This window comes from Mauremys reevesii, linkage group 4 (genome assembly GCF_016161935.1).
Source record: "Mauremys reevesii isolate NIE-2019 linkage group 4, ASM1616193v1, whole genome shotgun sequence".
Classification (NCBI taxonomy): domain Eukaryota; kingdom Metazoa; phylum Chordata; order Testudines; family Geoemydidae; genus Mauremys; species Mauremys reevesii.
The window spans coordinates 74,916,546-74,943,758 of record NC_052626.1 but is presented as its reverse complement, the minus strand read 5'-3'; the positions used below and the strand labels follow the sequence as shown (position 1 = coordinate 74,943,758).

Here is a 27,213-nt window from a genome sequence, read left to right as displayed (position 1 = left end):
CCTCTATCCAGCAGCCCCTCTTGAGAGCTGAGACCTTGCAGTTCAACTGCCTAGCTCCTGGGACCAGTGCTGACTCCCCAGACTTGGTTTAAACAGTCCCCCCTCCTAGAACTCCAGTCCAGTGGACTCTCTGGATTCACAGGTTAACCCTTCTGGATGTGTAATAAATATAACACAACACCACAGACTTTGCACAGGATTCTAAAACACCATTATCTTTATTTAATAGCATGAGAAATACACAGATGTAATAAACTCTACATGCATTTCCTTGCCTCAGTTTCCTTATCACTCAGGAACATTCTTTGGGCTGGGGTCAGAGTCCTCTGTAGCAGCCAGGATCCTTCTCCTACAGCTCATGGCTTGTCTTCTTAATCATGGAGCCCCTCTCTCTCCAGATCAGCTTGCTTTGACCTGGGTTTGTCCTGCAGCTATGCCAGGCTTCCCCTGCTATGAAAACAAACCTGTCTCTTCCCCTCTCCGATGTGACTCTCCAAAGCCTTCTCCATGAATCCTTTTTAATCCCCTGCTTTGTCACTTCTGACTCTCCTATTTGGGGACTTTCCATTCTCTCCTCTTCGTTAGCTTCAGCTAATCCATTGTCAATCAGGTGTTTCCGCCTGAATAGATGACCATTTAAATTCTAATGACTGGCCATTTTCCCTGGTCTGGCAGAGATGTGTTTACAGCCCTGTCAACAATGGTGGATCCCACATTTATATACAGGCATTCATTGATCAACAATTTTCGTAGTAACAACTTCATAATATTAAGCAGAGTTCATAAGATGTACAGATTCCTGCTTAAGTGCTTTGCTGAACTGGTACCTAAATCCGTACATCTCCCAGATAACCTGGCCATGTCCCCTCCCCAACCATTGCTGCCCTTTTCCAGGGCTGTGGTACCCCCCTCTCCAGGTATCCTCAGCAGAGTAGTGTTGCACCTAGACGCTCATCTAGGCAGATTTCCCATGACGGGGATCCTGGAGACCATGTTATGTCAGATTTTACCAGCAGAAACCCAGGAGTGACTCAAACTTATGTTTCTTTTCCAGGGAGCTCCAGTTTAACAAAACTTAACAAAGCACATAGTCCCTTGTTCTATATTAAGATCAAAAGAGCCCCCAAAAGCTGGGCTGGCACAATTAGCTCCCTATACAGGGTACGCATATGCATAGTCCTTACTATTTATATCTCTTCCCCTCTGTGCTGCTCCTGGAAAGCAAACCTGATAATATTCAGGTTTGAGTCAGTTTTCTAAACCCACAATACTTGAGTGGCTTTGAAATTAGGTACAGTGTGGTAGCCCATATTGAATATATGCAACGTGTCTGTGTATGTGTATACACACACACACACACACACACACACTTTATTAGAGAAGGAGCTGGTAGCATGGCTATTATTAAGGTTGCCTGACATGTCCCATTATAAGACTGCTTTCTTACTTATAACTTTGCCAAAATTTAACCATTGGGGCTGAAATTTTGCATACTGGATATCTGCCTCAGGCTGGATTTTCTGAACATTTTCTGCCAACACAATCTAATCATTTCTGAGAATGAGGTGAGGGAAGAAACCGTTGTTCTCCCCATGTTAAAAAGTGTTGGTGGCCTTTTCTTTGAAAAGCCCTCTAGCACACCCATTCTTTGGAGTAAGGATTTGAAATTTGGCAGGAGGGAGGGGGATTTGTTCCAAGGATGTGCTTTTTGCCATGCCTGCGAAAATCTGCCCCAATTTGGCCAAAGTATAGGCCTTTGAAAAATCACAGTTTGCGTATAACTCAGTAGAGGCTTCTTAGGTTTTAGCAGTTAAATTCCCTAAAGACTCCATCTGCACTGGGCATTCTCCAGATGATCAGGACTTTTCCTGCAATTGCAGTTCTGGGCTGCTGCAGGCCATGCTGGGTCCAGGCAACTGAATTGAGAGTAGGGAGCCTGCCTCTCCAGTGCTCTCAAAGACCCCTCCTGCTGGCACCCACACAGCATGGAGGAGGACACTGCCTAATTCCAATGCAGAGGGGACAAGAGCTAGAGCTGTGGGTGGGGGGAGGACTGGGATGGACTGGAGGGTGCCAGGGGAAGAGGGAAACAGAGGCTGAAAGTTGGGGAGGAGGGGAGACTGGTAGTTAGAGCTTAGAGCAGGGGTGGGCAAACTTTCTGGCCCTAGGGCTACATCTGGGTATGGAAATTATATGGTGGGCCATGAATGCTCATGAAATTGATGGATGGGGTGAGGGCTCTGGCTGGGGGAGTGGGCTTTGGGGTGGGGCCAGAAATGGGGAGTTCAGGTTGTGGGAGGGGGCTCTGGGCTGGGGCAGGGGGTTTGGGTGTGAGGAGGGTGTGAGGGATCTGGCTGGGGGTGAGGGCTCTGGGATGGGGCTGAGGATGAGGGGGTGCAGGAGGGTGCTTCGGGCTGGGACCGAGAGGTTCAGAGGGCAAGAGAGGGATCAGAGCTGGGGCAGGGGGTTGGGGTGTGGGAGGGTGTCAGGGGTGCAAACTCCTGGCAGCTTTTACCTCAAGCAGCTCCCAGAAGCAGCGGCATGTCCCGCCTCTGGCTCCTACGAGGAGGTGTGGCCAGGAGGCTCTGTGCGCTCCCCCTGTTCACAGGTGTCATCCCTGAAGCTCCCATCGGCCATGGTTCCCAGCGAATGGGAGCTGCAGGGGTGGTGCTTGGGATGGGGGCAGCGTGCGGAGCCCCCAGTCACCCCTATGTGTAGGAGTCAGAGGGGGACATGCCGCTGCTTCCGGGAGCCGGGTGGAGCCATGGCACACACACACTGGGGCAAGCTGGAGTCTCGGAGCAGGACAAGCCCCAGACCTCGCTCCCCAGTGGGAGCTTGAGGGCTGGATTAAAACTCTGAATGTCTGGATGTGGCCCATAGGCCGTAGTTTGCCCACCCCTGGCTTAGAGTGATCCTGGGATTGGGAGCTGTTGGGGAGACTGGGACTGGCGAGGCAAAGAGACTGGAAGCTGGGTGAAGGTAGATTGGAAGTGGCTGGGTAAAGAGATTGGGACTGGGAGCCTAGGGAGACTGGGAGCCAATATGTGAGCGAAGACAGATCCGATGAGGAGCTGGGGGAGACTGGGGCTGGCTGGGCAAGGAGACTGGGAACAAGGACAAGTAGAGTGTGGGAGAAGGAGAGGATGGGAGAGGGGAGACAGACCTGATGAGGAGCCAGAGTATGGATGAGGACTGAGGCTGGCTGGGCAAAGCTACAGGCAAAAGCAATCAGAGTGTGTGGGGGGAGAATGGGATGATGCTGAGATTGGATGTAGAACCTGGGGAGGGACACTGAGGATGCAGAATGTGGGAGTGGAGGCAACTGGAGGTCAAGGTCAGGGAAAGAGACAGATCATATGATGAGTCAGGAGGGAGGAACAGGGAGTGGCTGGGCAAGTAGACTGGGATGAGAGAAACCTGAGGAGTGGAGACTGGGATTGGCTATGTGAAGAGAATGAGACTGTGACAAGGAGCTGATTTGGGAAAAGAGACTGGACTGTGACAGGGAAGGTTTTGAGAGGACAGAACAGAAGGGATCACGTTGGGTGGAATGGGTAGAAGAGTCTGTGTCCACACTCCCCTCCAGAGTCTGAAATGGAACCCAAGATTCCTGAATCTCACCATTCCTCTGATGTCAGCAAATACCTGTGAAACCCACTGGCAAAGTGTGTCATTTGTCTCTAGTATTAGTTCACACAGAGGATGACAACTATCTACTTGCTATAAGTTAGTCTGTTAGCTCAAGTGGCAGAGATCTGTCTGGTGGATCTAAAGGTTCCAGCACTGCTGATGACCTATGTGGGTATCAACATGATGCCACATCATGGGAATTTTGGGGGATTGGTTTACATACAAAAACCCTATGTTAAGAGAATATTATCAAGGTTGCAAAGTCAAACCCTGTCCAGTAAGGAAATGGCAGAATTAAGATTTCCTGTGTGACCTTAGTTTAGTCTGTGTATGCATATGCATTATGATATAGTTTTAATTATAAGATCAAATACTATTTTTCCAAAAAATCCCTTCCCCATTCAGTGCACAGAATGGACCTGCCTGGGGATGAATCAATGTTGTGTAGAGATGAAGGCTGTTGTCTGTTGAATCCTGTTTCATTTGTTGCCAAAGGTGGAAGGTGTGTACCTATTGCAGGTACTGGAATAGGCCCACCCAGAACAAAAGGTCTACCCCTCAACTGGAGATGAGGAACCACTCAGGCCACAAATGAATTCTTGGGACAACAAATTGGAAAAAAAAGAAAAAAGAAAAAAAAAAGGAATGGAAGTGAGGGTCAAAGGTTAAAAATCAGGGAACCAGAAAGGGACACAGAACAGAGAACTCCTGACAGCTCCCATGGCTCCTCAAAGGTGTCTAAGGAGTCAGTGGACACCTCCCAGAATAATTCTGCTCATATGTGTGATTTAACAAGGGACCTGCAGTTGCAGAGCACCCCTCAACCCCATCCAGTTTCCTCTTCCTGGTGTGATGGATGGCCATCTTGGCCAGCACTAGGAGGCGATTGATGAAGAGGTCTTGCAGCTTTGTGTGGCCTGGGATGGGGAGTGCGTAAATGAGGAGATATGGGGGAAAGTGCAGCCAGAAACTCAATAGGAGGTTCTGGAGGAGCCAGAAGAGGGACTGGAGTCTGGCACACTCTATATACATGTGTGCAAGGGTCTCCCTCTCGCCAGAGAAAGGAGAGGTGTCAGGGGAGTCCATGAACCACGCCAGGTACACTCCTGTGCTCACTGCTCCATGCAGGAACTGCCAACCAATAATCCTAGCCGGCTGTGGGACCAAGGTGGAATACATGCTGGCCTAGCCAGGGAGGTCCTGCCGAGGTCTCCTCTATAATGGACGCTGTGGGAGGGGCGGAGGGTGTCAACCCCCTGTACTGCCAGAACCTCGTCAGTCAGCTCCACCTGCTGGATTTCATTAGTGTGTGCAAAAGCAGACCCAGTGGAAGCCTCCCCAGGTGACATATGGGAGGCATCATCCACCTGCTCGAGAGGGAGGTGCTGTGCCTACGATTTGTGCTTGCTGCTCTTAACCCCTCCACTCCCCTTACCAATACCCAGCCCTCACTGCTGTTGTCAGAAGGTGGGCCAATGGGGGTGGGTTCAGTGTGCAAGTGCGATGGGATCAGGGCAAGGGGAAGCAGGGATGGTCTTCCCCTGAAATGGATCCTCCCTGTGGCTCTTTGATGTCACTGTGGATCCCACCCAATAGTTATAAGCAATGGGGACCATCTACTTGGCTGGGTGCAACGGGGGTGGGATGGGGGAGGGAGCGCCCTGGTGCTCAAGTGGGATTGTCAGATGACATAGCAGGAGAAGGAGGGGGAATCAGGCGGGCAGGGTCATTGGTGATGGTGGGACTGGCGCCCTCCCAAGCTTTGGGAGCTCCCAGCATCCTTTTTTGCCGGGACAAGAGCTAGTCTCTCTGGATGTGTTTTGAAGCCCAACAGGAGGCACTGAGCCTCCTCTGATAAGTAATGCACTCAATAGAGGGAGCCCTGATAGGGCACCAAAAAGGACCTCTCTAAATTTCCCCTGCCAAACACTGCTGCTGGAAGCTAGATGGTGACTTGCTGGTGGAAGGAGAGAATGTGACAGAGCGTGGAGTCCTTTCAGCCCAACAAGGGAGGGTTGATGTGGTGGGCCAGTTTCCCCAGGGTAGAGCGGAGAACCAGTAGGGTGGCATTGTGGAAGAATGCTGAGAGAGAGGTGAACACCACCCATACACCCATGTTCACCGAGGGCTCGAGGGGAACAAAAAGCCCCCCCACCTCCACACTGAGATACCCTTCTCCACTGCCTCCTGGGTGGCAGCTTCCAGTGTAAGGAAGAATGCCAATGCCTGCAAGTAGGTTTCAATATGGGGTGAGGTGGTTACCAGGCGGCGACAGCTGCTGTGCCTCCTGGTCAGGCTGGGGATGGGGCCCTGGCTGCCATAGATGGAATAAGAGGAGGCAGCAGCAGCAGTGACAGAGGGGCCACAGCAGATTGCGATGGGGCAGCGGGCAGGGCCACAGCTACCTGAGCATATGCTTTGGAGGTGGAAGATGCCATGGGATGCTGTGAAGACCAAAAGTATAACTTGGTTCAAAAGCGAATTAGATAAGTGCATGGAGCATAGGTCCATCATAGCTATTAGCCAAGATGGTCAGGGATGCAACTCCATGCTCATGGTATCCCTAAATCTCTGACTGCCAGAAGCTAGGACTGGATGATGGGATGGATCACTCAGAATTGCCCTGTTCTGTTCATTCCCTCTGAAGCATCTGGCACCGGGATATTGGGCTAGATGGACCATTGGTCTGATCCAGTATGGCTGTTTGTATGTTCTTATGAGCAGGGCCGGTTCCAGACCCCAGCGCGCCAAGCGCGCGCTTGGGGCGGCGTCCCGTGAGGAGGGCGGCAGGCGGCTCTGGCGGACCTCCCACAGGCATGCCTGCGGGAGGTCCGCCGGAGCCGCGGGACCAGCAGACCCTCCGCAGGCACGTCTGCAAGAGGTCCACCGGCGCCGCGGGACCAGAGCACCCCCCGCGGCGCGCCGCCCTGCTTGGGGTGGCGGAAATCCTAGAGCCGCCCCTGCTTATGAGTCTCCTCTAGAAGCAGCAGCAACAGAAAGTCTATCCACAGAGTCACAGATGGGGAGGGAAGGAGGCAGGGAAATACAGGAAAAGAAAGGACAGTTTCATGGTTAAGGCAGTTGAATGCTGCTCCAGGGACAGGGGCGGCTCTAGTAATTTCGCCGCCCCAAGCACAGCAGCATGCTGCGGTGGGCGCTCTGCCGGTTGCCAGTCCCGCGCTTCGGTGGACCTCCCGCAGGTGTGCCTGCGGATGCTCCACCGAAGCCACGGGACCAGCGGACCCTCCGCAGGCATGCCTGCGGGAGGTCCACCGGAGCCGCCTGCCACCCTCCCGGCGACCGACAGAGCGCCCCCCGCGGCATGCCGCCCCAAGCACGCACTTGGCGTGCTGGGGCCTGGAGCCGCCCCTGCCCAGGGAATTGGATGCTATCTCTGCTGCTGCCACAGAGTTCCTGTGTGATGCTGGGAACTTAAACCAAACTTTTCACAGAGGGTCACTAATTGTGTGTTTCTCATTTTCTGGTACCTGACTTGAGGTCTGATTTGCAGAAGGACTGAGCACTCACAGCAGCACCTAAAGTCAGTGGGAGCTGTGCTTTGCACATGTAGTGGTTTATAATGCTAGGTACTCTGAAGTCAGGTCCTAGGTGTCTCGAATAGGGCACTAAAAATTATTGGATACTTTGACCTCAGTGCCTCCGTTCCCCATTCTGTAAAGATGAGAATACCTCCTCACCTCACCTGGTTGTTATAAAAATAATTCATATGTGTGAAGTGCTCAGATGCTGCAGTGATGAGCACCATAAAAAAGTCCATGAGGAAATTAATAATTCTGTGTTCTGAGCAGGATTTGCATAATGGGCAATAAATAAAGCCTAGGGACACACGCAGAACAATGAGAACAAAACAAATAATTGAATAAGTGCTTGTTCAGTGAGCACCATCCATCCCGAGCACGGAATGAGGCAGGGGTCCTATGGAAAATAGTATGTGATCCTGTAATTAAAGACTGTGTCATAAAGCACACACACAAAGGGGCTGAATCAATATTGCATAGGCAACCTGAACACTGGCATTTCCTAACTTCTGAGTGCTTGACTTTGCAACCTTAATAATGTTCTTTTTACAGTTTTTTTTTTTTGGTGTGCAAATATATATATATATGCACACACATACATGCACATTTGTATATAAGGCATGCATCAAAGGTCAACTGCAATGTGGTTTCTGAGTAAATTTTGCCCATTAAAATATTACCAAAGGCAGATGTTTTGGGGCCTACAGGATTTATAGATTTGCTCTCCAAAGAATATATTAGTGAAGATGACTGTTCTCCTGTTGGGTTGTGTGCTGTGTTTTTGAAAGCTTCAGCGCCCACTCCAGATTAAAGCAGCATGTTGCTGGAATAGTGGGCCTCCAATGAAGACGCCTTTCAACAACGCAAAACCACTAATGAGAAAACATAGACGGAAGGAGAGCCAACCCCCAATGGCTTTGTTTCTCAGCTTTGAAATATCATCCAGAGCCTGATGGAAGAACAGGTCTGTGGAAATGGAGACTTTGTCCTCAAAGCCCTAAGATCTGACATTAGTCTCTAGCTGCGTTACAAAAGGAAAGAAGGAAGAGAGAGAGAGAAAGAGAGAGCTCCTGCCCGGCCATGTACTGTACATGCAAATAGCATATTGCTTTTTCCAAGCTAGAGAGACCTCCTCTTCCAACTGTTCCAGTAATTAACCTCACTTTCTTGGCTGGTGTTAATTTGTTTCAAGTATTTGGGCTTTAGATCTAACCATGGGAACTTTGCTCCCTGAAGAAACCTTGCCAACTATTACTAGACATTTTACCACACACATGCAGGCCAAAAAAAGCAAGGCTAATTACACTGTGTTTTTTTTGCAATGTGAAGTGTATCTGTAATGCATTCTATGCCTCATAATGAAATAGGGGAGGAGAGAAAAAGCAAGGAAGTGTGTGTGTGAGAGAGAGAGAGAGAAAGAGGGAGAGAGAGAGAGAGGGACAGAGTGAGAACTGATTTTGACTAAACTTCATTCACAATGTAAAGGCCATCTAAAAGACATTAGGATCCTAGGTGTTATGTTCTACCACATGAAACCAGAGATGAATGGTGCTACCAAAATTTGAGCTGTGAATAACTAAGTTCAATTACTTGGTACCAATGGGAGTTCTTTAAGTTAAAATTTAAATAGAAGGAATTATCCAAACCAGATGTCGGTTTCCCAATACTTTCTATTTTTCTCCCTTAGTGCTCTGCATGTTACCTGTTGAGTAATGAGCAAGGCGGGAGGAGGAAGGCAGGCTATTTTTGTCAGTGTAACTGGCAACTATAAAAAGGGATGCATGACAACACCTACTGCTGAGCACACAAGCTGTAAAAAACTATGTAATTTAAGGTCCAAGCTGACTCCATTTTTGCTCTGTGCCATTGTGAAAAACTATAAGAAGGTTCATGCTTTTGAAATTAGCAGTAAAAAGGTAATAATACCTACCCCTTCTATAGAACATTAGATCCATACACCTCAAAGCACTTTATCATGGTGGGTCAGCACTGTCCATAATTTAATTTAAACCCATCTGCATATAAGATTTTTTAGGATTTGTCTACCTAATTCTGCAATCCTTTGCTGTGTGCTTCTGTTTTTTTTTTTAAAGCAGGCAACTTTAAGTTACTTAGATGTTTTCCTGCTAACTTCTCTGGGATTGAGGTTATCTTTGTCTTGAACAAAATCTTGACCAGATGCCTTCAGAAGGTTAGACTGTGGTGGGCAGGCAGCAGACTAAATATGTTTTTTCTCTTAGTGAAAGCCTGATCTCTCCCATGGCCATCTAGACTAGAGCAAAATTCAACTCCATTCTACGGAAATCTCAGTTTTGTTGCTGATAGAGCTGCATAGAGTGTGGAAGTTCCATTTGGTGAAGGATTTTGAGATTTCAATAATTTGCTTCATACCAGATTGGAACATCTCAAAATGTTGAAGTTCTTTGCAAAGGAAATTCTGAAAAATAAAATAAAATAAAACAAAACAAAACAAAAGCAAACTAATTTGAGATCAATTGAAATGTTTTTATTATAATATATAATACAAAATTTAAAACATTTTAAAAACAAAAAATCATTTCAAAGAGAAAAATCAAAACGCTTAATTCTGAAAACATTGATATTTTGGTGTTGTAGGAACTTCCCTCTCCCTGATCTTGTCTGCCTGCCTCTCAGTTTTCTTCCAAAACAAAATTCTGGAGATATCGACCTAAGTCTGCAAAGTGCTTCAAATTCCAATTGAACTGCGTATTCTAATGGATGATGGTTTCATCTCAATTTCTCTGGCCAGCTCTAGTTATTGATTCTATTAGTCTGTCTAGAATGTGATTTATGCTAAGGGAAAGGCTTAGGCTTCTTTCCTGCCTTGGAAATTTCCTTGTCCCTGACATTTTGGGCCTCTCTTCTACATACAGAGGGCCAGACCCTCAGTTGCTGTAAATCAACATAGCTCCATTGATGTGACACTGCTTTACACCAGATGAGGATCTGGCCCAGAGGCTGCATTTAAAGAAGATGGCTGGAATATACTGCTGCCACGTATACTAAGACAAGGGCAATCATACCTCAAATTGCAGGGCATAAGCTTAATATCTGCAGGAGTCAGGAAGAAAATTTCGCCCTTGTGCAGCATTTCACTTTTGGCTGGTTGTATGATGAGTTTTTCACCTTCTCCTGAAATATCAGGCATAGGTCACTGATGCACACAGGGTACAAGTGATGGACCAATAGTAACTTCTCCAGTATGGCAGGTCTTATGAAAAGCATTCTCAATTTGAGGTTCAGCAGTCTGAGAGATCTGAGTACAAGTGCAGACATAGGAATTGTCATCCCGAATCAGTCCCATGGTCCATCTAGTCCAGAATCCTGTCTGTGATAATGGCCAGTAGCGCCAGATGCTTCAGTAGAAGGTGCAATCAACCTCACATTAAGCAGACATGGGATGTATCCCTCCACATTGGATCACCTCCTAATTTCTAATAGTCACAGATGGTCTTGAGCCCTGAAGCATGAGGTTTGATATCTGATTCCAGAGCTTGTTAGCATTAACTATTATAGCTGTAGACATTCTTGTTATACCTAGAAATGTTCAATCTGTTTTTGAATCTTGCTAAACCTATGTGGCCAAAGCAAATCCATCTTGATGGCAAAGGAAATCTCTTATACTGGGCCACTTTTTGAATGAGGTCTCACAAGTGAACATCTCCCCTGAAGTGTGATGTCAAAATCCCAGCGCCTGTACAAAGGAAATCCTCCCAGGCTGGTGGGCAATTCAGCTAGATTGCCTCTTGGTATTAGGAAGTCCCCTGGCATGACACTAAACTAAAAAAGAGAGAAGAGGATGAAGGGGGAGAAACCAAAACTCATAGGGGCAAAACAACATCTGAGCCATTCTAATTAGATTCTCCACTTAACCATTGCATTCTCTCTTGATCACTCCTGATATCGGAGGATGGAAAGCACATGCCTCTGTGATTCACTTAACCAGGCCTAGACCAGAGTGGGTTTTAAGGACCAAAACTGGATTAAAACCCTCCTTCCCTGCCCCATAGTTCATAAAGGTTTACCAAGTTTAAGGGGGAAAATGATCCCAGATGTACCACCCTAATTAAATACTTAAATGAAATTGGATTAAAGTGGCTGCTGCCTGCTCTTGTTTCATTGGGATGGCCTCCTTCCTTCTTTAGGACTAGTGGAGGGATTAAGGGCCATTTACAATCAGACATGGGGTAGAGGGAAAAAGGATTAGGGCCTAATTCTGCACCCACTGAAGTCAGGGGCAAAAATCCCATTGACTTGAATGGGCCAGGATCAGGCCCTAAATCATTACATTATCCTTCTTGACCACTGAGGAGATTTTATCACACTCCAGAAATTTGTTCTTGTTGAGACAAAAGGCAGGTGTGGAAGAAGAGCCTGTTTAAAGCTCATCTTGCTAATGACACAATTTAAAAAAAATAATTACCCAGTAACAGTAACCACGGCCATAATATAAATCAATATATTTCACATACTTAACATATATCTAGTTATATAAAGTTGTGTATTTTTGTTTCGATGAAATCCATCCAATTTTATACATCTTTATCCCATCTATTTGACATCCATGTGCAATACATTTGAGCAAATATATATGAAATGCATGGGAACTAGGTTTTCTTCCCTTATGCTAGATGGTACATCACCACCATGCTACATAATACTATCCCACAGCCTCCCTAAAGGACTCAGAGTTTGCTGACAGTGGGAGCACTCTAAGCCAGTCAGATGGATTTGATATGGATTTGACAGGGGTCTTAAATCCAAAGTATTGGGGTCCCACCCCCCATCTCTAGCCTGATGGTATTAGCAGAATACAAATCAGTCTCCTATAGGCTCACTGTCTGAGCAGGATTTACTCAAAATGAATATTTATGGTGTTTTCATATTTTGGATAAACCCCATGAGTCTCATAATGTTATTTGAATCTAAGTGAGGTTGATGGTATCGGCTCAGTGCCCTGCCACAAAAACCACCTCTTGCAAATCTGGCCTAGTTCATAAAGGTTTAGAACTAAGCCAGTGTAGAAACTGAATTGTCTTGTAGTCATCTCCAGGCAAGAGTGGAGATGGGATATATCATGGAATATACCTTTATATTCCATGATATAAAGGTATATATATACCTTTATATATATAAAGGTATATATATACCTTTATATATATAAAGGTATATATATATATATATATATATATATATATATACATGTGGATTGAGGCTCACCTCTTCATGCAGATGACCTCTAGGCTCCACCATGCAGAAAGCCTGTCTTTCCCCAGACCACAGAAACAAACCCCATCAATGTTCATTTGCCTTGATATAAAGGCGCCTTGGCTTGGAGAAACAGTTAGAGGAAGGGGATGGGCTGTGGTGCTTTCATGAATACTGCTGCTCTGCTGTAGTATCTCTCTTGACACTGATTCAAGCCTTTCACTTTTGAAAATTCTGGAGTTGAAAAAGCTACTAGAGTAGGTATGGGATAGAACATTTTCATTAAACTCAGCCCAAAGTGAAGAGGTGTTTTTCTCTGGGATCCTGGCTTCTGTTCCTGCTGCACAGTCCTTCCTGCTGAACTCTGCTAGTGACACTGAGATAGGTTCCCATGGAGATGAATATGAGTCTCTTTCTAGGCATTTATTCAACGTACTCATAATTGTGGTATCTGAACGCCTAAGAACATAAGAGCTGCCATACTGGGTCAGACCCATGGTCCATCTTGCCCAGCATCCTGTCTCTGACAGTCAGTGGCAGATTAGTCACTGGGCCATTGGGGCCTGTGCCCTGGCCAATTGGTGGGCCCTGGAAAAATGGGCACCGCCGTGCCCCAACCTGCTCTGCCCACCCGGCAGTCCTGCACATGCTTGTTGACTATCTAAAAGAATTCTAATAGATTGGTGAGGCATGACTTCCCTTTACAAAAACCATGTTGACTCTTCCCCTAACAAATCAGGTTTATCCTTGTGTCTGATAATTGTGGGTTTTTTTTTTTACTACAGTTTCTACCAGTGTGCCTGATACATAAGTTAGGCTCACTGGCCTGTAATTTCCAACATCTTCTATGAAGCCCTTTAAAAAAATCTGTGTTGCATTAGCTATCTTCTAGTCATCTGGTACAGAGCTGATTTCAGTGATAGGTTACACACCACAATTAGAAATTCTGCAATTTCATATTTCAGTTCCTTCAGACTTTTTGGCTGAATATCATCTGGTCCCGGCGACTTATTATTGTTTAGTTTAACAATTTGTTCAAAAACCTCTTCTACTGACAGATCAGTTTGGGACAGTACTTTAGACTTGTCACCCAAAAAGGTATCAGCCCCACATCTTCTGCAGTGAAGACCAATGCAAAGAATTAATTTAGCTTCTCTGCAATGACCTTGTCTTCCTTGAGTTCTCCTTTAATACCTTTGTTGTCTAGTAGCCCCACTGCCTCTTTGGCAGGATTCCTGCTTCTGATGTACTTAACAAAATTTACTGTTAGTTTTTGCATCTTTAGCAAGTTGCTTTTCAAATTCTTTCTTGGCCTGCCTAATTATGCTTTTACATTGTACTTACCAGAGTTTGTGCATCTTCCTCATTAGGATTTGACTTCCAAATTGTAAAGGATCCCTTTTGGCCTCCATTACTCTGTTGGCAGCATTCTTTTGATCCTCTTACTGTCTTTTTTGATTAGGGGTATACTTTTAGTCTGAAGTTGTGACTTCAGATGGGGCTATGTGGAAGGAGTGATAATCGCTGAAACAGAAATTCTGTCTTTGTGCTACTGTTCTACTAATTTCAAAAGTGAGAGAACAATACAGGAAAGTTCAGGATAGCTAGGAGACCCCCTCAGCAGTGTAGTCTAGAAGAATAAGTGCAGGAATAGAAATCAGGGACTCCTGAATTGTAATCCCAGCTCAGCCACTGACTTGCTTTATGGCTGTAGACCAATGGTGCGAATCCTGCAGCCCACGGGCCGCACGCAGCCCGTCAGGGTAATCTGCTGGCAGGCTACGAGACAGTGTTTACATTGACTGTCCACAGTCATGGCTGCCCGCAGCTCCCAGTGGGCACAGTACGCCATTCCCAGCCAATGGGAGCTGCAGGAAGCGGCGGCCAGCATGTCCTTTCAGCCTGAGCCGCTTCCCACAGCTCCCATTGTCCGGGAACAGCGAACTGTTGCCACTGGGAGCTGTGGGCAGCTGTGCAAATGTAAACAAACTGTCTGGCGGCCTGCCAGCGGATTAACCTGAGGGGCCGTGTGCGGCCCGCGAGCCTTAGGTTGCCCACCACTGCTGGCGTAGACAATATTGAACCACTTTGTGTCTCAGTTTTCCCACCTGTAAAATGGAGATGACAATAAAAAGCCAGAAACAGAACTGCTCAGCTATGTGTTATTATGGACCCTTTATTGCAATCAGCTCGAGAAAATGCACCTTTTGCTCAAGTGATAGGAACCTATGCATTTGGAGCAGCAGGACATCAGGCCTACCCCATTTTGCGCAGCACAGTGACAATTGAGAACGCACAGGGGACTTGTCAAAATACTTACCACGTCAGAGGGGAGCTTTGTGCAAATAATCACTTAATGTTTGACTCCTTGGCTTCCCCTCAATAAGTTCTTCATACACAAACCCACTACAAACTAATTAGGCTATTTCTCTGGCAGGCCATTAAGGAAGAAAGAGAAGAGAACTGTTTCTAAAGTGCTTTGAAGAGGGATATAACTACTAAGTGGCAAAAGGCATCAGTAACTCTTTAAATTTTTTCACTGTGAAGCTCTGAGGAACAGAAATAGCAAATGAATGGCTCCCAGAAACAATGGGAAATAACTCTTGATTCTGTTTGGCCTGTGTTTCTCTTTAGGAGGCGGGGGCGGGGGGAAAGCTAAGAAAGAATTAGTTTCAAAGTAATGAAGTAAGTTAGACATATTTTTAAATGACCCACTTGATTTGCAAAATAAAGTAATAGGGGCCGTGCTTACAGCTCACATTAAGTATATAAATACACTACCATGTATATTGTCCAGAACACAAAATAATTCCATCTGGAGATTTAGGTATTGTCTTGCACAAAAGCTTCCACTTGAGTCATTAATAGTATATTTTTATTAAAGGAAAATTGGCTTCAGAAGCAGTTGGGAATTGTGGGAATAAAACTGGGATGAAAGTAATTATCCTCTTGCCCTGTCTCTTTCCTTGTGCTCATTCTTCTGTCCCAGATACAGACAGCAGCAGCAGCTCCTCTGTCTTCTGTTCCTTCCATGTTTGATCTTTTGCTTGGGCTTTCTTCTGCTGGATCCTGGAGCCAAGGGGAATGAGGGTATTGTGTCCATGACATGTGTTTGAACTAGCACCAGGGTAGCATGTCAGGAAAAGCTTGGAATCCCCTAGGATGGAATGATGGATCAGGTCACTGCTGATGGGCAACCTTGATCTTCTTTTAGCCCTAAGAGTTTTAAAAAATGCAACAAAGTGCTATAGGAAGTAGACCTTGAACCTGCTGAAGATCCTGTTTATTGGTTAGTGGTTTGGGGAGGTCAGTGAATAACAATATAAAGCAGGGGCGCACAAATTTAGCCCAATCAAAGGCTGCAGCAGCAACTTTCAAGGAGCCCAAGGGCTGCATCTAATTTGGATAAAACAGAGGAGATTGGAACCATCCTCCTCTAATGTGGAGGTGCATGTAAAGACTGCAGGCACCAGTATGAAATACTCCATCTTGAGCAGGATATCTGAGACCTGTAGTACATATGGGGTGCCATATTAAAGATGTGGTCAGCAGGGGGCCGCATTGTAAAACTCCATGGGCCATATTTGGCCAGTGAGCTTCATGTTGATCATCATGTTCCACCCTCTTGGCTACCCAAAACCAAAAGACACAAATTCTGACGAACTGAAAACACATGTTTTTTAGAATTCAAAAGGAAAGTGAGTGCAGGTCATGACTGGCAGGAAACCAGCCTCTGTGGCTAAGTAATTAACCTGGATAAGCTTAAAATGCTTTGTCTTTAACACAACAAATGTTCTTTGCTTTTAGCCAATACAATACGTTAGTGGGTGAAGTATTTTTTGAAAAGCTATACACTAGGGATTATTGTGGGGAAGTTCTAGGGCCTGTGCTAGAGGTCAGACTAGATCACAATGGTCCCTCCTGGCCTTAGAATCTATGAATCTATAAAATGTCATGCCTGTGTGTATTGTCCTTTGTAGAGTGGAGAGTCTGTGAGTCCTTGAAGATGGTGGCTTCCATTTCTCTTAAAACCCATTGTGTTATAATACCTCTGCAATAATTAATGAATACTGGGATTCTGGCTTTAAACAATACAATTATAAACTGACAGGACAAAGTGTCAGACCGAAAAGAGTATTTGGACAGGCAAAAATTGGGACAGAGAAAAGGACAGATAGAAAGATGAAGAGTTCAACAGGAAGAGAGAGAGAGAGAGAAGCTCTCATATAGTTAGGGCTCAAACCAAGAGGGAAGTGGGAAAAAATCACTTTTAACCTTTGTTAAAATAAAGGAACTAGTTCAATTAATATTAGGTCAGGACAAAAGGCCAGGGGTCTTCCCCTTGTCAAATATTTAGAGTTGGAGCAGAGCATCATAGCCAGGGGGAAAATAAAGCAACTATTCCAAGAAAAAAAATAATCTGCTCACAAAATGAACTAAGAAAGAAAGAAAGAAAGAAAGAAAAAGAAAGAAAGAAAGAAAGTGTGTGTCAAGGAGAGTGTCGGTGTGTATCGGGCTGTCTCTATGTTGAAAGGTATTATTATTACTTGTATTGCTGTAGGGCCTAGAGTAGTGCATCAAATGAGATCAGAGCTCAGTTGTGCTAGGTGCTTGACACACATATAGTAAGAGGCAGCCCTGCCTCCTAGCCCTTACAAGCTAAATACAAAAGTGGAAGAAAGGAAGTATGATTATCCCCACTTTACAGATGGGAAAGTGAAGCACATAGGGACACATAGTGATTTGCCCAAAGTTGCATAGGAAACCTGCAACAGAGCTGGGAATTGAGCCTTAAATAAGACCATCCTTCATAGAGGTGTTTGTGAAAGTCACTGGAAACTTTAAATGAACTCTCATTATGTTAATAAATTTTGCTTAATTAAACAAATATTTTAAAAAATGTATCTGGGATTTTAACTTTTTTTTTTTCAGAAAGGTAGCAAAGTGCACAGAGGAACTGGTAGCAGAAACATATATGTAAAGCTAGGGATAATTTACTGAATATGGAACTAAACTGTAGCAAACAAGTTTGTGAGTGTGGTCTATGCTGCCAGAATTGTACCACCTCTTGATCTTACATACGTGAAACAGTTGGATAATGTAAGAACCAAAGCATCTTCCATAACCTCGGAATTCTTATTAATTAAAGTGAACCTGTTTCTTCATATAATAATGGAACAGAACCATTAAAATGCAGCCTTGACCACATGTTTATTTTAATTATTCATGTGCAGTATCTAATATAGAGATGGGTAACAACCAAACCTCAAGTCTGAACATCTATGAACTTTGGGGAAGTTTAGATGTAGAGCTAAATCCAGCTCCATGTAATGGATTGTATCAAGTTCCTGCATTCAAACATCCCTGAACTTGTTCTGAATGTTGCAGGTCTAGTGTTCTTCTAGTTTACTGTTGCTTCAAAGCATTTAAAGACACTATTGAGGTTGGAAGTCTCAGTATGTGACCTGCCTTTAGCATAGATCTTAGATGCTTTCAAAGTCCATTTAACTGTGGTTTTCAAAAAGTTTTATTTCAACACAAACATCGTAGTGTTGTTTACACTGAAGAAACTCAACAACAGCAAATTCTAACAATCCAGGATTTAAGTCATGAGCAACTCTATAATAACAGCTCATTATGCATGACCCAGTGCTCACCAAGAAGCCTATAGCTAAAAAAAAACCATGTGCAACTTTGTACTCAGCTCATGAGCAATCCTACAATAACCGACTAGTGTGTATGTGTTTGCTCATACAAACATGCACAATAGAGGAAAGACACCCAGGGTCTGATTTTCATAAATTACACCCAAGGTTGACATAATGCGGCATGTGCAATTGCTGCAATTGCACATGCAAATTGAGTGTTTGTGCATGCAAATGGTAGATCCATTTACATGTGGCAATTGCAGTATCCAGACACAAAAGTTAAAACAGAGATTTCAGTTTCAAGCTTTCAATTTGTTATTAAATGATAGAGAAGAGAAAAAAGGGGGTTCGCAGAAGATATTTTGATAGGATCCATTTGAAATTAATTTATTAAAAAAACAACCAAAAAGTAATAAAAATTAACTCATCACTAATAATTGCATCAGGATAAGAAACAAAGAGAAGCTGTGACAAAAAATTAATCTTGCAGAATCTCCCCCTTCACTCATAATACATTAAACAAATCTGCCTATGTTTTGGTTTAGAAATATTGTACAGCATGATTCTAATTTCTCTAACTCCATAATGAAAGTGATGAGATACAGCACTTGTTAAAACTCTGTTCCCCTTAACAGATTTCAAAGGAAAATATTCTTTGTAGATCTCCTACAATTGTCAATAGAGCATGCTCTGAGTGATAGGAAATCAGCAAGCTTGGTCTAGTGTGCCGACCGGCCAGGAGAAAAACAAAATAAAGAGCTACTCCCCAAATACAAAAAGAGTTGAGCCTTGTCCCAGTTGTGCAGCATTGAATTTTGATAGTTTCCCTTCATGTCTGGCTGAAGAATCCAGCCCTCGCCTCACTAGCTGCGCCCTCTGGAAGGTTATCTTGGAATCAGAAATCCTGTGTTGCGTGACTTAAATCCATTGTTTATAGAATCGTCTAACTGACTTCATATGTATCTGGTCCAGGGAAACTGATGTTATTAAAACACAACACTGAGACATCAAACTCCAATAGCAGTTCAACATGAACAAATAAAGCATGAGTTTTCCCCAAAGTAAAGCAAAGCAAGGATCCCACGTGAACCACAGGGATGAAAGGAAGATGTGATACCATCATCTGAACGTTGACCTTTCCACTCTTGTTTCTTTTTCCAGCTCTGAGCCCCATTCCTGAGTCTCTCGTTCTTTCTTTTATCCTCTCCATCCAACTCTAAAAAACACATGGAGCAGGTAAGCTGCAGGCTGGAAAAGTTTTTCTGATGTTTCATCTCTATTTGTTTCTTTTGCATCCCAGTCAGAGGTGCATGGGATGTTAGCTGCAACCTTTAACCTCCTAAATCAATCCTGCCTCTAAAAAGTTCATTGACTATTGATGAAATTGGCATATAAACTGAAGGGCAAAACCAAACATAGATTGGGGGGGTTTCTGAAGTGTCAACATGACATTAGTAGATTTTGCCTATGTATGTGTTTTCTATGTTTTTTGCCCATGTATGTGTTTTCTATGTTCTTTGCTCATCATTTATTTCAAATAGAGTTTCTGAGGCAAATTCTGCTCTGTTACACCAAGTTAAAATATGGAGTAATTCTACTGAAGCCGATAGTGTTACTCCAGATCTATGTTGCTGTTAATTAGACCAGAATTTGGCACTCCAAGTATTAAAGAAGCCTAGAGTAAATACCATAATTATTGCATACTAGATCCTTAGAAAAGCCTTTCAAAGTGGCTGTTCTTGAAACTGGAGAAAGTTTTATAATCTAGTGAGAGGTTATCAAACCGGAGTGGGAGCTTTGGAATGAGTGCAGAAAGCGGGCTGGTAACATTTATATAGTACCATTTATCCAAAGATCACAAAGCACTTTAGAAACAAAATAGATACTGTATTTAGAGGTTATTTCATCAATCAGTGAAAAAACAGCTACCTTTAGGGTGTGCCATGGTAGCTGCTTAACAGCACACTACAACATTACAGAACAGTGTAGAGCAGGAAGTAAATAATACCTGAGGCATTTGCAATTATGGACAGAATTTTTATGTAATAACCCAAAATGGAATTTGGGCAAGACACCCACTAGTGCAAACACTCTTACTCTTGTGAAAAGTGCAATGGGACCTTTAATGATTAGAATCTCTATTTTATGTCTCATCCAATAGATGGATTTCAGCCTGGAAGGGAAGAAGGTGGGACTACAGGTTGAGAGCTACCACCATTTCTGCCCATGCTATGCCTGTCTTGTGGCTGGAGGACTTAAGTCTCCAGGGCTGTCATCTAGTGCTAAATGCCTTTTTAAAGAAAACAACCCCCCCCTCCCAATTTAAATTCTCCAGTACAGAAGAGCGAAAGCAGGTAGAATCTTCAGTATCAATCAACTTGGATTTAAATTTTCCTCCCATATTTAGAAGCCAGTGCAGTTGCCTGCATACAGTGGGTGATGTGGGAATGACAAAGACAACATATATCATGTAGCAGAATTTTTTATAGATTACCAAAGAAAAATAAAACAGGAGGAGAGGAGAGGAGACCATTTCACTAATCTGAGCAGAAGGCACCATCTCTAAGGCTTGAACCAAAACTCTGCCTGCTGATATGCTCGAAAACCATATGGACTTTTGAGACATTAAATGATTGTACTCTACACCATCTGGCAGCAGAGCCAGGAAGAGCAGCAAACAGCAAACTAAAAGGGGTAGATGTAGAAAACCCAGATGAAACAGATGTATCTCTGCCAGGCTGCTCTTTGGAGAGACAAGCACTTGAGGGTATTATAGTAAGGTCTGGGTTATTCAGGGGAATTTATTGTGCATTCAAGGAGCCTCATGGCAGTTCCATTTAAATCTCTGCTAGATTAAAGAGTGGAACACAGAACTTTCCCAAAATGACTCTGCACCTTAAAAGGGATGTTCAATGGCCTATAGGCTGAATGGGTGCTTTACAAAGCTATCATGCTGAGGAGCCACAACCTTGTTTTTTAAAAATGCATAAGTACTAGATGGTCACCCTGAAAGAGCAAATGTGGGCTTGACTTTACGATACTACAAACGGTGATTGGTTGGTGCTATCACATCATCACCCGAGAAGCCCCATCTTCCTGCGAAAAATGAATTATTATTTGAAAAGCAATTGCCGAAAAAGCACACTCTGAGCACAGCTCATAAGTCAATTCAATAATTTAACTGGATCCAATGGGCCTGCAATAACTCTAACAATAGAGAGTTAATCAAACCTTTTCAACTCCAAATAGGATTGGGTTTAAGGTGTAGGTTTGAGATAGTGATTGGGGCTCTTATATCAATCATCCTTTTCAGGAGGAAGCAATGTTCTTGCAGTTCAGGCAGAGGACTGAGAGTTAAGAGATTTTATTTCGTACCCTATCACAAGCTTTCTGTGTAAACCTGGGCACATCCCTTAAACTCTGAATGCCTCAAATTCCCCATCAGGATAATAACATTGAACTACCTCTTAAGGGTATTTTGAGGTTCAGGCTGAGATTTTCAAAGGATCCTAAGTGAGTTAGGTGCCCAATTCAATGGGATTTGGGCACCTATCTTTCTTCATCTCCTTTGAAAATCCCAGCCTCACTTTGTTAATGTTTGCAAAGTTCTTGGAAATACTTGCATGGAAGGTGTGACAGGAATGCACAATATAACACTATTATCCTAGTTCAAATACTTGTCAATGAGAAGTTTTTAAGGGTATCCATGGCACTAGCATGAGGCATTAGGAATGCAGGTCCCAACTGTAAGATCTTTGAGTTATACCTAACAGAGAACAGCAGCAAAAGTCTTGAAACACCAAACTTGTATTTTTTATGCAAAGCCTAAAGGAGAAACTGCTTTCTTGATTGCATAGAATGTGCGTTCTACAATCCACTCATGGTTCTAAACAAAATCCACAGAGTCATCCCATTACACTGTTCATGAATGTTCTGCAAACTCACTCCTGGGTAGAAGGCCAGCCGAAGGCATAAGACACAGAACTTGGTAGAATAGTCCTATTTCTGCCCTTTACATAGTACTAATGTGGGTCTTAAGTGGTGCACAGGCCTTGTGCTTGCATTCTACACAGGTGAGAGTTTTACCCTTTTCCCCCTGCCCTACTGCTCTGAGATGAATTCCTGCATACATCCATGGGATTTTTTCAAGGATGGCATAGGATGTCATATGGAAATTCACTGGATGCATCTATCACAGCAATGTTGAAGAAGTTCATTAAAGCAGAAAACATACAATGGCTCCAATTCTGGGATACCTGCAGAGGCAGATTAGGGGTTTGTGGGGCCCTGGGCCAGAGCAAGTGGGGGCCTCTCCCCTCCCCTTCTGCCTGCAGTCCTTCTCGTACCCTTCCCCCAGTGCTCCTGCCGGGAGCTTGCCCTGCCCTGCCTGCCTAACACTACTGCCTGGGAGAGGGGTTGGGGCACGGGGGACCCCATTTGGGCGGGGACCCTGGGTATGGGCCCTATTGGCCAAGTGGCTAATCCACCACTGGATACCTGTGGCCCTATATGCTGACTCCACTGATATACCGGAGCTATAAGCCTAGCTGAAAGGGCTACCCCTGAGTTCCCTTGATGTAGGAGTCTTCCCCAGGCATCACAGGAATGTAGCTGAAGGAAGAAGGGGGCATTTCTACTGTTATATTGTTCTATTACACTCCCACTAATCTGGGTTGCTGATTGTTCATAGACCTAGGCTTTGGCTGGAGCTGGGTGGGAAATGTCTTTCCCATCCCAAGAAAATTGTTAAGACTGAAGAACTGGGATGAAAAGTCGAAATCTTGAAAAAAATTGTGAACTGATAATCTAATTTCTTTTCTGGGTCAAATCAATTGCAACATTTTGATCTGATAATTTCTTCTTCGAGTGATTGCTCCTATGCATTCCAGTTAGGTGTGCGCGCCGCGCGTGCACGGCATCTCGGAACTTTTTTACCCTAGCAACACCGGCGGGCCGGCTGGCGCCCCCTGGAGTGGCGCCGCTATGGCGCGTGTTATATACCCCAGCCGGCCCGTCCGCTCCTCAGTTCCTTCTTACCGCCCGTGACGGCCAGTTGGAACTGTGGAGTGCTCTCTGTCCTCCACTACCCTAGCTCTCGCTAAAGGTTTTTTGTATATAGTTATCTTAGTACGTATAGTTAGTTGTTATAGTTATAGTTATAGTTAGTTTGTTAAGTTTAGTGTTAGGGTTAGGGGGGTTTCCCTCCCTTTCCTTCCCCGGTGCGGGCTCATGCCCAAGGCACCGGGCTTTAAGCCCTGCGCAATTTGCCAGAGGCCTATGCCGATCGGGGACCCGCACGACGCCTGTCTTCGCTGCCTCGGTGAGGGTCATCGCACGGACAAGTGCCAAATTTGTTCCGCCTTCAAGCCGAGAACGCGTAAGGAGCGGGACAATAGACTAAAGCAGCTCCTTATGGAGGCGTCGCTACAGCCCCTGGCACCGGCCGCGCCGGCACCGAGAGCCTCCTCGGTGCAGAGCGCACCGGCTGCTCCGAGCCACTCCGGCACCGCGGCACCGCAGCCTCAGTCAGGGACTGAGAAGACCCGGCACCGCTCCCTTTCGCCTGCTAGAAAGCGCAGACTGGCAAAGGCTATCGCTAAGTCCCGCGCGCAGGACTCAGCCATGATTATTGCGCCATCGGCGCCTCCCGCGGTGGCCGTGCGCCAAGCAGGCACCGGGCCGTTGACTCCGGCACCGCAAGGTCCATCGAGTCCGGCACCGCCACGCTCCCCGGCACCGTCCGCGGTTGAGCCACGACTGCCGTCGACGCCGGAGACATTCTCTGCGGCGCGAGAGCTGATACAGCTCGTAGAGGCACCGAGCCTCCGGCCCCCGGCACTGCCGGTGCGGGCTGTTGTGTCCGTCGGGAAGCCGGCGATGATGATCCGACCGCCCTCCGCGGACAGCCGGCACAAGCGACACTCCCGGTCCCGATCACGCTCCCGGTCCCGACGGAGGTCGCCTTCTCGATCTCGGCACCGGTCGCCATCCCGCCGCCGGTCGGAGTCCCGGTACCGTTCGTCATCTCGGTACCGGTCGCACTCCCGGCACCGATCCAGGTCCCGATCGCCGTCGCGTCGGCACCACCGGAGGTCTCAATCCCGGCGCCGTTCCCGACATCGCGATTCCCGCAGCCTCTCCTGGCACCGCAGATCCCGCTCCCGGTCGAGCTCCCGGCACCGGTCGAGCTCCCGGCACCACGGTGGCCGACGGTCTCGATCACCATCCCGATACCGGAGGTACTCACGCCATCCCTCGGTACCGTCTGCGGAGAGGCTACCGCCTTCAGCGGTGCAATCTGTCAGCGCCTCAGCGCCTCCTTGGCCATCCCGCCCGGCATCGGTGGCCTCCGGCGTGGACAGCACCGCGCATCTGCCACCGACCCCACATGGCGATCCTCAGGGGTCTCAACAGTGGGGCTTCTGGGTTCCATGGGCCCAGCATGAGGCACAGGGGGTACCGTTTCCCCTGAGAGACTTGGCCGCCGAGCGCAGGGTCCCCGAGGCGACGGTTAGCCGGCCAGCTCCTTCTCCTCGACGTGAGTCCCCCGTTCCACCGGACCACAAGTCCTCCACGCTGCGCGATCCAGCCGAGGCACAGTCAACAGCCCCTGCGGCTGAGGCCGTAGTGCAGGGCTTGTCCTCTTCATCCTCCCCGGACGAGGCGGTGGCCGGCGCTTCAGCCAAGGATCCGCCGCCTATTGACCTGAAAGCCCATCAGGACCTGCTTCGCCGGGTGGCGACGGCCATGGATCTCCCAGTGGTGGAGGTCCAGGAGGACGAGGACCCCATCACCAATGTGGTGGGCGCGGACGCTCCCGTGCGCGTGGCGTTACCCTTTGTCAGAACAATCCAAAAGAACGCCACCACGCTCTGGCAAACTCCTGCATCCATTCCTCCCATGGCCCGTGGGGTTGAGCGTAAATACTCGGTTCCCCCGACGGGATACGAGTACCTTTATACCCACCCGACCCCGGACTCGCTGGTTGTGCAATCGGTGAACGACCGCGAGAGGCACGGTCAACCTGCCCCTGCGCCTAAATCCAAGGATGCTCGGCGCATGGACCTGCTAGGCCGCAAGGTCTACTCGGCAGGCGGTTTGCAGATGCGAATTGCTAACCAGATGGTCCTCCTCGCCAGGTACGTCTACGACATCTTGACGTCCCTGGCGAAGTTCACAGAGCTCCTGCCTTCAGCCTCCCGCCAGGAGTTCACGGCGCTGTTGGAGGAGGGCAGAAGGTCATCTAGGTCCTCCATCACGGCCGCCCTCGACGCTGCGGACTCCGGAGCTCGAACCTTAGCCTCCGGTGTGTCAATGCGGCACATCGCCTGGCTGCAGTCCTCTACCCTGCCGCCGGAGGTGCAATATACTCTGCAGGACCTGCCCTTTGACACACAGGGTCTCTTTTCCGAAAAGACGGATTCTCGGATCCAGACCCTGAAGGACGGCCGTATTGCAATCCGTACTCTTGGCATGCACACGCCGGCGACGCAGCGCAGGTCCTTCCGGCAGCAGCCCTCCCGGCCCTTCTATCAGCAACGATATCGGCCATACAATAGCCGGCGACCGGCCCAAAATCGCCGTCGTCCTTCCGGCAACCGCCGTAACCAGGGCCAGGCCGCTTCCAAGGCCCCTCAGGGGGCCAAGCAGGCCTTTTGATGGGACGCTGGAGGACGGCCCATCACTCTCCCTACCGGATCCTTCCCCGTTATTTTACAACTGCCTTTCCCATTTCTTTTCGGTGTGGTCCCAATTAACAACAGACAACTGGGTGCTTCAAACGGTCCAGTCGGGATACCGCCTGCAATTTGTTTCACCCCCACCTTCCCACCCACCCTCCCTGTCCCTCTTCAGGGACCCCTCTCACGAGCAAGTCCTCTTACAAGAGGTTCAGTCTCTGTTGAGCGTGGGTGCCATAGAAGCAGTGCCTCAAGACAGGCGGGGCAGGGGATTCTATTCCCGTTATTTTCTCATCCCCAAAGCGAAAGGGGGGCTACGTCCTATCCTGGACCTTCGCGAGCTGAACAAGTACCTGCTCAAGCCCAAGTTTCGCATGGTCACCTTGGGGACCATCATTCCCTCTCTGGATCCGGGAGATTGGTTTGCCGCCCTCGACATGAAGGACGCCTACTTCCATGTCGCGATCTATCCTCCCCATCGTCGTTATCTCCGGTTTGTGGTCAACAATACCCACTACCAGTTCGCCGTGTTACTGTTCGGACTCTCCACCGCCCCGAGGGTGTTTACCAAATGCATGGCGGTGGTTGCCGCAGCCCTCCGACGTCGTCAGATACACGTCTACCCGTATCTCGACGACTGGCTGGTTCGAGGACAGTCTCGACAACTCGTGATGGGCCAGATGACAGAAATCCTGTCTCTCTTTCAACGGCTCGGTCTTCTCATCAACGCCGAGAAGTCCACTTTGATTCCGTCACAGCGAGTGGAGTTCATCGGAGCGGTTCTCGACTCCACGGTGGCCAGGGCCTGTCTCCCTCGCGCTCGACACCAGACGATGGTCTCCATCATCCGGGACCTCGTCACCTTTCCGACCACGACGGTGCGCTCCTGCCTCCGTCTCCTGGGCCACATGGCTTCATGCACGTATGTCACTGCGTACGCACGGCTCCGCCTCCGTCCGTTCCAGTCTTGGCTTGCGTCGGTGTACCGACCGCATCGAGATCCCATCGACATGGTGGTCACGGTCACCAGGCCGACCCTCGAGTCCCTCAACTGGTGGCTCGACCCGGTCGTGTGTGCGGAGTCGTTCCACCCTCCTCGCCCGTCGGCCACTCTGACCACGGATGCCTCAGCACTCGGTTGGGGAGCTCACCTGGGCGACCTTCACACCCAAGGCCTGTGGTCGCCCCAGGAGCTCACCCTGCACATCAATGTCCGTGAGCTGCGCGCGATCCGCCTGGCCTGTCGCACCTTCTGCACCTACCTGCAACGCCGCTGTGTGACAGTATTCACGGACAACACCACCGCAACGTTCTACGTGAACAAGCAGGGCGGAGCCCATTCCTCCCCGCTCTGCAAGGAAGCGATGCTCCTGTGGGACTTCTGCGTAACCCACTCAATTCACCTGGAAGCGTCCTTTCTTCCGGGAGTGCAGAACACGCTGGCCGACCATCTCAGCAGGTCGTTCCTCTCCCACGAGTGGTCCC

General features: G+C 47.2%; 1 long non-coding RNA gene across 1 annotated transcript in view; it reads left to right on the top strand.

Moving 5' to 3' along the window:
* LOC120405028 overlaps positions 1–20,861 on the top strand; it is a 28,422-nt gene extending 7,561 nt beyond the window's left edge. Inside the window, exons 2-3 of the long non-coding RNA XR_005598324.1 lie at positions 19,211–19,285; positions 20,211–20,861. This is a non-coding gene — a long non-coding RNA (uncharacterized LOC120405028). The remainder of the gene's footprint in view (positions 1–19,210; positions 19,286–20,210) is intronic.
* Positions 20,862–27,213: the final 6,352 nt, after the last annotated feature.